Source organism: Drosophila ananassae, chromosome 2R (assembly GCF_017639315.1).
Source record: "Drosophila ananassae strain 14024-0371.13 chromosome 2R, ASM1763931v2, whole genome shotgun sequence".
Lineage (NCBI taxonomy): Eukaryota > Metazoa > Arthropoda > Insecta > Diptera > Drosophilidae > Drosophila > Drosophila ananassae.
Window position 1 is genome coordinate 16,082,616 of NC_057928.1, and position 9,694 is coordinate 16,092,309.

Below are 9,694 nucleotides of genomic sequence, written 5' to 3' on the forward strand. Positions count from 1 at the left end.
TATGGAATCAAAAAGCGCTGTATAAAAATCTCGATCGATCCTTTTGTTTGGCTCGAAAGATTGCTTTGATTGGGCGTATTTATTTTTTTCACTGCCAGTCAGAGTCGGAAATCAGTGAATGCGATGAGTAATGGATGGAAAAGTGGATGTATTACCAAAAACTCAAGCTGTGCCAAAAAAAAAAGATCGAGTATACTGAGAAACAATAAAAGGAAGAGAGAACCAAATTGAAGGAGGGCAGTGCCAACGACACTTTACACCTCCGATGATCCGTCATAACTTTTAACACATGATATAATTTTGCATGGATTGTCGGCCATGACTTGATTGATGAGTGTCTCTCGTTCCACCCTGAATCATCGTTGCGTTACCCTCCAGATCTTGAAATTAGTACAACAAACTCAACGTAACTGTCAATGATTGGTAATTGGATTTTCAATCAAACAAAAACTCCTTTCGAATGGATCTAAAAATAAAAGTTGTGATACCTTGTAAATGGATGGAATGATTGAGAGTTTTTTGGAAGACATATTAGAAGTTTTAAAGATTCAGAAATATATTATTTTGAATACTATCTATATAATGCTTTTATTATTATTTAATACGTGAAATTCTTACTTCAATTTTTGAACAAGATAACTCTACAGGGTATCTCTATGACCACTCTTCATCTGCTACCTTTTCTCCCTCCAAAAATTCGATTTGTTTTACAAGCATTTCGTGAGCTGAACAAAACACTTTCAATAACAAGAAACCGAGAAATGACCAAGAAAATATATATATATTCGTTAGAGTTGGCTGATGCACCGCAATGATAAGAGACTTTAATTGATTAGGTTTTTGTTTCTACGTTGATTATTGAAACCATTTCAATGTTTTCAATTCCCACGCCACGCAGCGAAAGAAAAAGTCTTTGATTTATTATTCAAAAAAGGGAAAATATATCAAAACAACAGCAGCCCCAAAAAATATCATGGATTTTGGGCGATCATGGAGCGATCGAAGCTACTTTTGTGGGTCAGCGGAATGCGGAATGCGGAAATTTTATGGTGGCTTGGATCGGATCGGAGTGGATCCGATCGGATCGGATCGGTTGGGTTAATACGCAGGTGTTGGGCTACCGCCCCCCTTGTGAGAAATATGATCTATGGGTTTTCAGCTATGGAAATAAATTCATGGCATGACCTCAGACATCAAACTTCGACACTCGAGAAACTCATCACGATGGAGCTCATTAACAAGAAGCTGCCAGCCATACTGGCTTTGTGGTTATATGAATAATCCCCTGGTTTATTAATCAACGAAAAACTGTGTGAGTTTGTTTGATTGCAAATAGACGATGTTGCTATTATAATGATCGCACTATTAGGGATTACAACCAGCTGACGGAAGAAGCCTTTTTGCTTGATAAATACTGACGGAGCGAAGCGAAGACCCTCAGCGATGTTTCCTGGCACTTCCTGAAAACTAAACATAGCCGCTGACAGCCTAATTTCAGGGTAATTAAGTCAGGGGATGATCGGTAGCCTAATGACTGTATCAATAAACCGAAAAACCGACTCAAACTATCTACCACTTACATTTAATTTATGTTCTTGACCCTCTAAACTGAGCATGAAATTGCCAAAAGGACCATATGTTGCCGCATGTTTTCTGGATGTGAGGGAAAATTTCCCAAGTATTCCGACTTGGAGCCTAAAGAACTTTACTTACTTCCATTAATCGCCGGACAGGAAGTTTCCAGATCGACGTCTTTGGAAATTTGTTGACATGTGACACGACTTAGGGTTAAGGGTTCTAATGCACATTTAAATAAGCCTTTTGTTGGCACACATTTTCCCAAAAAGAGACAGTACAAGCAGTACGAGTTCGAGTCGAGAAAATCCAGCAACTTTGCTAAGTACTCACGCACAAGGACTTAGGGATAAACTCCATATATGTTTGGGATTCTCGGGCCGGGATTTGGGCGGCTGTTCAGTTTATTCCTAATTACATGCGTGAGCGCTCTAAATGCGCAAAATGCTGAAAGGCAAATATTATTGCTTGTTTAGGCTCTGTGGTCGCCCGGCTAATGACAATTGATGTTGATTTCTACGAGTTCTTTGCATCTATTATTTAAACCAAACAACCAAATTTTAATCTGCGACACACGCTCTTTTCATCATCTGCGGCTTAGTCAGGTTTGTTCGTTTTTACAACAAATTTTTTTAATCATTTCTTTCATTATCCTTCGGGCATCTCCTTTTTTGTTTTTTGGCAGCCACACCCCTACTTGTTTCTGAGTGTGTATAATAAATTTTTATACTCTAGTGTTGATGGCAGTGGGCGATGTCCGGAACATCTGGAGTTAGGAGCTCGGAGCTCGTAGCTATATAGATACTCCGTGTGCGGTCAAAACTAATTGAGTGATCAAGCGTGAGGGTCAACAGCTAGGATGGATCTAAGAATACCCTCCTAATTACAAGTTACGTTTCAGAAAAACCAACAAATTTTGACAGTATCAAGATTTAGTTGATAACATTTGGATAGGAGGATCCCATAAAATTTTAAGGTAGTTTCTGTCAGATCTGAGAGCGGAATGATGATTCATAATGGTTAGGAATCAATAACCATGTGTTGCTATATTTTGGCCATAAGTTCCCATCCCTGACCTACAAATGAGGTTTCCATTTTGTTTAAACTGACCTAAAAAAATCATATTTATTCAAATACCCAACAAAGTCAAAAATTGATGTGGCCTACGTGTTCATATTTGTTGACATCGAACAATTAACCATTGAAGCGTTTATTTTGCAATTATTATTTCATATAATATACAAATATATTGATTGTGATTTCTATTTATTTTTTTCAATTTTTCTATTAGACAAACAATCGACACACCCAAAGTGCATCTATCGCCATCTTTTCAGCTCAACGCTCGGCGGCGGCATCGTCGTCGTCGACATCGACTGTCATTAACAACGTTTAGCGTTTTTAGCACAATTTGCATTAACAATACAACGGCACACACACGTGCAGTATGAAATACTCAATAAATAAGATTATATATATAGATTCATCAAATTGGGAGCCTTCGTTGCAAGTGCGGAGTTTTGTTTAGATTTCTGCCCAGGCGATGCCATACAAAAATGGAGCTACGATCGATTGCCACACAAAAAGCTGAAAAGCGTTTGGAGCGATGAGCTGCATCACGATTCAGCTATAAGCACAAACTGGCATACATATTCTAGAAGAAAATCTTATTAAAATTTTATTACAACCAAATGGAAAACAGAAAACTGGCATCGCCTAAGCTTCAACTTCAGATTCAGATTCAGCTTCAGCTAAAAACGGAATTCGTGCGCATCAAACAGCTTCAGTTGAGGTTTTTGTATCTTTTGTGTGTAGCGGAACACCTGCTCGGATACGAAGTTGGAGCTTTTCAGGCATTGGGTTACACTGGGGGAAATTCAGTTTAGAAAACTTGGACACATATTAAAACCTAGGAATTGAAAGATATGAAAAAAAGGATATATAACAGATATTTTAATAAACATAAGGGCTTTTCTTATTGTTCTTTCATTTGTTACCCCACATCTTTAGATATTAAACAGGCCTTTCATTTTCTCTAAGTCATTTTCACTGCAGCTGCCGGGTGGCGAATGATGCATCAGAGTTGGAAAAAGCCAAGACGGCTAAGACGGCGACTGCGACTCCAACGACCTTCTTACCGCCCCGTCCAAACAGAAACCGCCCCATCGGGCCAATTGTGCCGCAAACTTGCCGCGACCTTAGTCATTTGTCAGCTGGAAGTGGCAACCTGGGAAACAGAAACAGAAACAACACACCATAATGCAGATGCCATTGCCTTTGACTTTGGCTTGCCACTTTCCTGGCCGACATTGTCGCTGCTTTGTCTAAGTCTAAGACTCAGTCCCAGTCTCAGTTAGTTAGTCAGTCCGTCCTGGCCAACACCAACCTGGCTAACTAAATATCATTGGGTCAAGTTCAGCAGCGGGCCTGGCCTGGCCTAGCCTGGTGGTGGTGATGCTGGTGTCGAGTGGAGTGTAGAAACAATCTATCTATTAAATTGGATTCCACACTGTGCCAAGCAGGAAAATTGAAAACATATTTTATACGATTTTCCCGGCTAATCGCTGGGGTCTTTGATTTATACATTTTCATAATTTTATTGTCGGCACGCAGTCAACGCCTCTTTCCAACACCCGGCCAGCACAAAAGCACTGAGCACACTAAGCACCCGGGCCCAGGTTCATCACTTCGTGTCATGGTCCGAGATATATGATTCATTTCAAAATGATTTGCTATGCCATGGCCCAAGTTCCCGGAGATACGAGGAGAGTGTGGGACTTGGGGAAAGGTGCTACCCCAGTGCAGGTGCAACCGCCCCACTTTGAAGTTCGGGTCCTCCCAGAGGCACCTTATGGGCTTGGCCATTTTATTGCCCACTGCACATAAGTTGGCCAAAGACCGGGCTACTTTCTCACATAACCATGTTATGAGAAATCTGGAAAAGCTGCTAGGCAACGAATTCAAGATGCTCTGGGCAGTGTCTACATTTGGATTCTTTTTGAAGGAATATGTTCTAATAGAGGATGAAAAGTATGCAACAAAAAATCATTCAATTCTTGAAAAAATATCATTAAATGGCTTTCTCAGCCAATATCTTTTTTCTCCCCACTAATCCACACTCTTATCCAATTAAGACATCTTGAACTAGTAAACTGAATCACCCAATCGGCACAATATTCAGAGTACAGTGCTGGGCCATTCAGGGCGAGCATTTCTCGCAATCAGCTGTGAAAAATCTTACCCCATTTATGACCCACTAAAATGAGCCGAAAAGTAACACAGGTCGAAACTGAACTTTTTTCACAGCATCTCCCGTGGTTGGAGGAAACCGAGGTTCATTTGTGGCTCCAACGTAATGTTATGAATTTAATGTATGTCCATCATGCATAAATTCACGAAATTCCAGGCGGCAGCCGAAGAGAGTGAACCTAAAGCTTTGTTTTTCTGGAACACCGTTTTGTTAGCATTTTCGGAGGTTAAAAACCTTTCGCACCCGGGAACCTCGTAACGGCCGACACCGACACCGAGCGATTTCATAGTCCATTTGGCCTGGCCAGGTCGGACCGGGCCGGGTCCGGGGGCCTCAAGGTGTTAATAACACAACAACAAAGGCGTTACAATTACACATTGAAATCGGTCCGACCGGACAAAGTTTGGCTCTTCTTCTGGGCCGATGTGTGATGTCAACTCCGGGCAGGTTCCCACCGATCTCCAATGGCCTAAGACCCGAATGTGTTGAACAATTGTTAAATATGGCATTTTGGAGTTCGACTCGTTCACATTTTATGGACCCATTTGGAGAAAATCTTTCCCAAAAAAATAAAAGCTTTTGTGCACGCAACACACCAGACTAATAAGGGAAATGCTAATATGGGGGCTTTAATTTTTTTGGGAGGGAAAACGGAAGCTGTTCTGGGAAGAGTGAAAATATTTGGATTTTGTAAACTGGTCCGGCCATAAAGAGTGGGATTAGCACGGCTTTTGGGCAACTCGAATTGTGGAGCAATTTGTTTGGACCACTTCCAAAGCTGATTGATATTGCCGGAGGGGCTTGACTGATCTGTCAATTTATCACTGTCCCCGAACCGGAGAGATGATGACTCCAGCCCCGGCCAAAATTGATCATCGCACACAGTCCGCTCCATTGACAATCATAATTAATTTGATTAAATTCAAATTCGCGCTCGTAGAACGGGGACAGAGAGCAAAAGAAACCAAAACAAAACAAATATAAATATACATGGAGAGATATGGTCAACAGTTCACATTTTTCATATGCCGAGAAATTAACATTTCTGTTTTCGTTAATTTTGGCATGTGGCGACCCCTAAGGGTCAAATATGATTTGGTTTCAAGTTTTCCACTCCAAACACTCTTCAAAAACAAATCGATACCAAAAACAGATCAATGATCTCATTTGCATACATCTGTATAAAAAATCATTCGAACGGAACACGCTGCTTTGCTGCAAACTAAACAAAAAACCAAAACAAAAAAATTAAAAATAAATAAAACCATTGGAGCTGCCAAATGTGAAACATGCAAAGAGCATCGGCCACCGATATTGCCGCAAGGTGGAAATCAATTTTGTTTTCTTTGGCTTCTTGGCTGGTTTTCAATCAAAATCAAATCCCCAATCTTCGTTAGAAAAATGAATTAAGGGATCATGAAGGTTTAAACGAAGATGGGATGCTCTAGAAAGGGTGTTTGATTTTATTTCTCTTATAGATTAAGTTATGTAAGGAATTGATGCTATTAATAGCTATTAATTATTTTAAAGGATTATAACTTTCTTCCAAAAAATCATCCAGTCTTTTCAACTCCTATTATTATAGTTTATTAGTTTTTTAATCACTCCAAACTAATAGCTTCAACTATACCCCAATAGTTCTAGAGTATCTTGAAGATAAAATTCTGTCGAATCGGTACCGAGTCAGCAACGAGTCGAATTCAAATCGAACGCATAAATTAGTCAGAAATAAGCGCGAAAACGTGTTTTAAATTTTTGTTTTCATTTCACGCGTCGCCTCAAAGAACTTTGTCGAGCCAAAAACCACAACCAAAACTAAAGGCTAAAACTGAAATCGAAAAAACGAACCAAAATCCAAATCCAAACCAAACACAGCGGAGGAGAGCACTCATGTCAGTATTTGTCAAAAATAAAAAAATTATAAAATACAGCTCATGTTGTTGCTGCTTATTTTGGCATTGATTAATGCATTTATAATTAATTTATTGTATGCACAGTATCAAACAGAAATAAAGGTAGCCTGGCATGACATAAGTTTTTCTTCTCTCAAAAACTAAAAGAAAAAAAGTAAACTGGAGCTGGAAACTGGAATCCATCCAGGCGGTGGATGGATACAATTTGCCTGTAACCTAATTTCAGCAGAAATATTTATATTGATCGAAAGGGGCCCGATCATGCTGGGCGAGAATACAAATCGGGCGAATGATTGATGATCGGCGACTGTCAGGACGACTTTAGACCATTTTCATACGCATTCCGTACCGATTTCGTTCTGAATATTTTGTACATTTTGCAAGTCACTTCAGTTTGGAAATCGGCATTCAGTTTAGAGTTGAGCGGCGGCAAATGGCAAACGATCCTCGGATAAAATCCTGGCAAAAGTCACATACATTAGAACGCATTAAAGTGTAACCAGAAAGGGGCGAGTCCCGGTCCGGAAAAGCGAAGGAAAAGAAAGGCGGAGAAGAAAGCGGAAACCCCTCGAGTCTGCAAACTCGTCAGCAATTGTTGCAATTGTAAGGCAGTATTTTCGTGAAAAGGTACACTGGAAAAAAGGGAATTAATTTTAAAAATATATGACAGATTCTATAGGCAAATTTATGAGAAATAAATTGAGAAACTTAATCTTAAAACTGCAGAAGAGAGTAATTTGCATAATTAAGAAATATATACTGCTTGATTTAAACCATTAATAGTAATAGTAACTACCTTTTTGTGAAATATACTATTGAATTGAACCTAAATTCATACCAAAATATTTTTCTAAAGTGCATTTAAATAAAAAGAAAGCAAAGAAAATAGTGAAAGAGTCCTTAGTCCCGGCTGCGCACCCATAACAAACAAATCAAGTACAAACAATTGCCGGGGATAATCTGTTTCTCACCAAGGATTAGCTGGCGGCACAACCCATCCCTCTCTCTGGTCCTTTTGGCCATATGCAAATGCCAGAAGAGCCGAAATTAAAGCATGAAAATTTGTCAAAAGTATCTGGCTGAGAGTGCGGGTGCATGGGCGACCGCAAAAGGAAAACCACAGAGCCGAATTGTTAGGAAAACGTTGTTAGAACTGCTTCTGGTGAGGGCCCTTGTAATGGGTTTAAAACACCCCATTTTCGTCGGAGAAAATACCTCCGAAATCGAAGGCGTTTCCCGAACGCGCCCCGAAAACTGGCAACGGAGAAGGGTTACTTTCCTTCCCACAGAGCGAGAGGAAACAAGATGATAACGAGTTGCGGGTTTTCTCTGTTTTGGACCCTGTCGTAAAACAGCAAATTGGATTAACTTCTGTGACATTTTTGGGCAGAAAGTCAAAATGGGATAAGACCCGGTCGCCAGAAGAAAGCAGAGAAAAGTGGTAAAATTAGTATAGAAATCGTATTGAGCCACGATCTAAGCTGGTGGTACGCCCATTTTTAAAATACAAACGAAAATACACAGCATCTGTGTAATATTTCATTAAGAATGGGCTGTTGTGGTGAGAATTGAATAAAATTGTTTTGAAAAAGGGAATTGTTTCGAAAATGCAAGATCATTAGCAAAAAGTTTAGAAGAAATTTAAAGAAAGAACTAAGGCACGTAAACTGTAGCCTATTTATTGGATTAAAAAAAGATAGGCATTCGAAATAAGATATTTATTAATCACGCTCTTTTTTCATAATTTGTTACCTCGAAAAACAATGTTTTCATTCATTGCCTTCATAAAAATTAAATTAAAGACTCTAGACTCGTCTTCCGGAATCGCATGAAATAAAAATGTCTGTAGAAACCTATTCTTAACCGAGATACATAAACGTTCAAATGTAAATTGGCCAATTAAAGAGAAACACTTTTGTTATAAAATGGCATGGCCTGGGAGACGCATATGAATATTCATGGACCGTTTAATTGCTCGTACTACCCGCCAGTATTGGACACTCCCCGAGAAGCAATCAATTGATATTATGTCGGCGACTGCAACTATTCAATTTTGTAGATCTTGGGCATAAAGATGGCTAATTATAATTTATATTTAACGATTACCATTCGGTTGGCGGGATAATTTCCAGAAACTAAGCTATTTATGATACATTAATCCCGCGCAAGGCATCTGGCAACTGGAATCTGGCGGCTATACGAGTTTGTCTCTCTTTCGCTCTAGGGGGCGCCAGCTAACAATGTTAGTAATATCGTAAAATGTCTTATGGCTATCAGCAGATATCGCATTTAATGATCGAAACTATGACAGCTTGACAACTGCCAAACGGGCGAAAAAACTAGTGGAAGATGCAAAAAAAAAATAACACAAAAATAGTAGAAATAATACTATAAAAGCAAAGACACCGTTAGGAAAACTCCATCACTCCGGTCCGCCAGATATTTGCCTCCCTTTTCAACGTCTAAGCTCCAACTCTCTCACTCTTGCAATCCAGTTCGCTAAAGGGGGGCCTGAAAATTAGAGGGGCTTCGGGGGGAGCAGGGAGGTAGGCATTGCCCCCCGATCGATAGACCACGCCCACATCCATCTGCTAATACGATTTCAATGAGCGCATCTATATATCCATAATGCTACGCGTGTGTGTGTGTTGGGGCGATCGCTCTCATTGATCGCTCTCGTTTGTATGGGTTGCTCTCATCCAGCTGCTCTGCATTGGTCAGCGAAACGGGAACATATATGCCCCGGTATATAGTCGGCCGATAAATAGGCGACGGCAATATAGTCTGGTCTCGTTTGCGCCCACAGCAAACGGGATCGCTCGGTTATCTATAACACCCGACGACGCCTGAAACGAACGAGTTTTGAGTCAGTGTGAGTGAGCCTCAAAATCCGCTCAGCGGCTCAAACCTCTCCTAACGCTCTCGAGTGAGTTGGCTTACTGGTTATAACGGTGCT

General features: G+C 40.1%; 1 long non-coding RNA gene across 3 annotated transcripts in view; it reads right to left on the reverse strand.

Moving 5' to 3' along the window:
• LOC26515594 overlaps positions 1-9,694 on the reverse strand; it is a 147,509-nt gene that overhangs the window by 78,630 nt on the left and 59,185 nt on the right. The window lies entirely within an intron of this gene.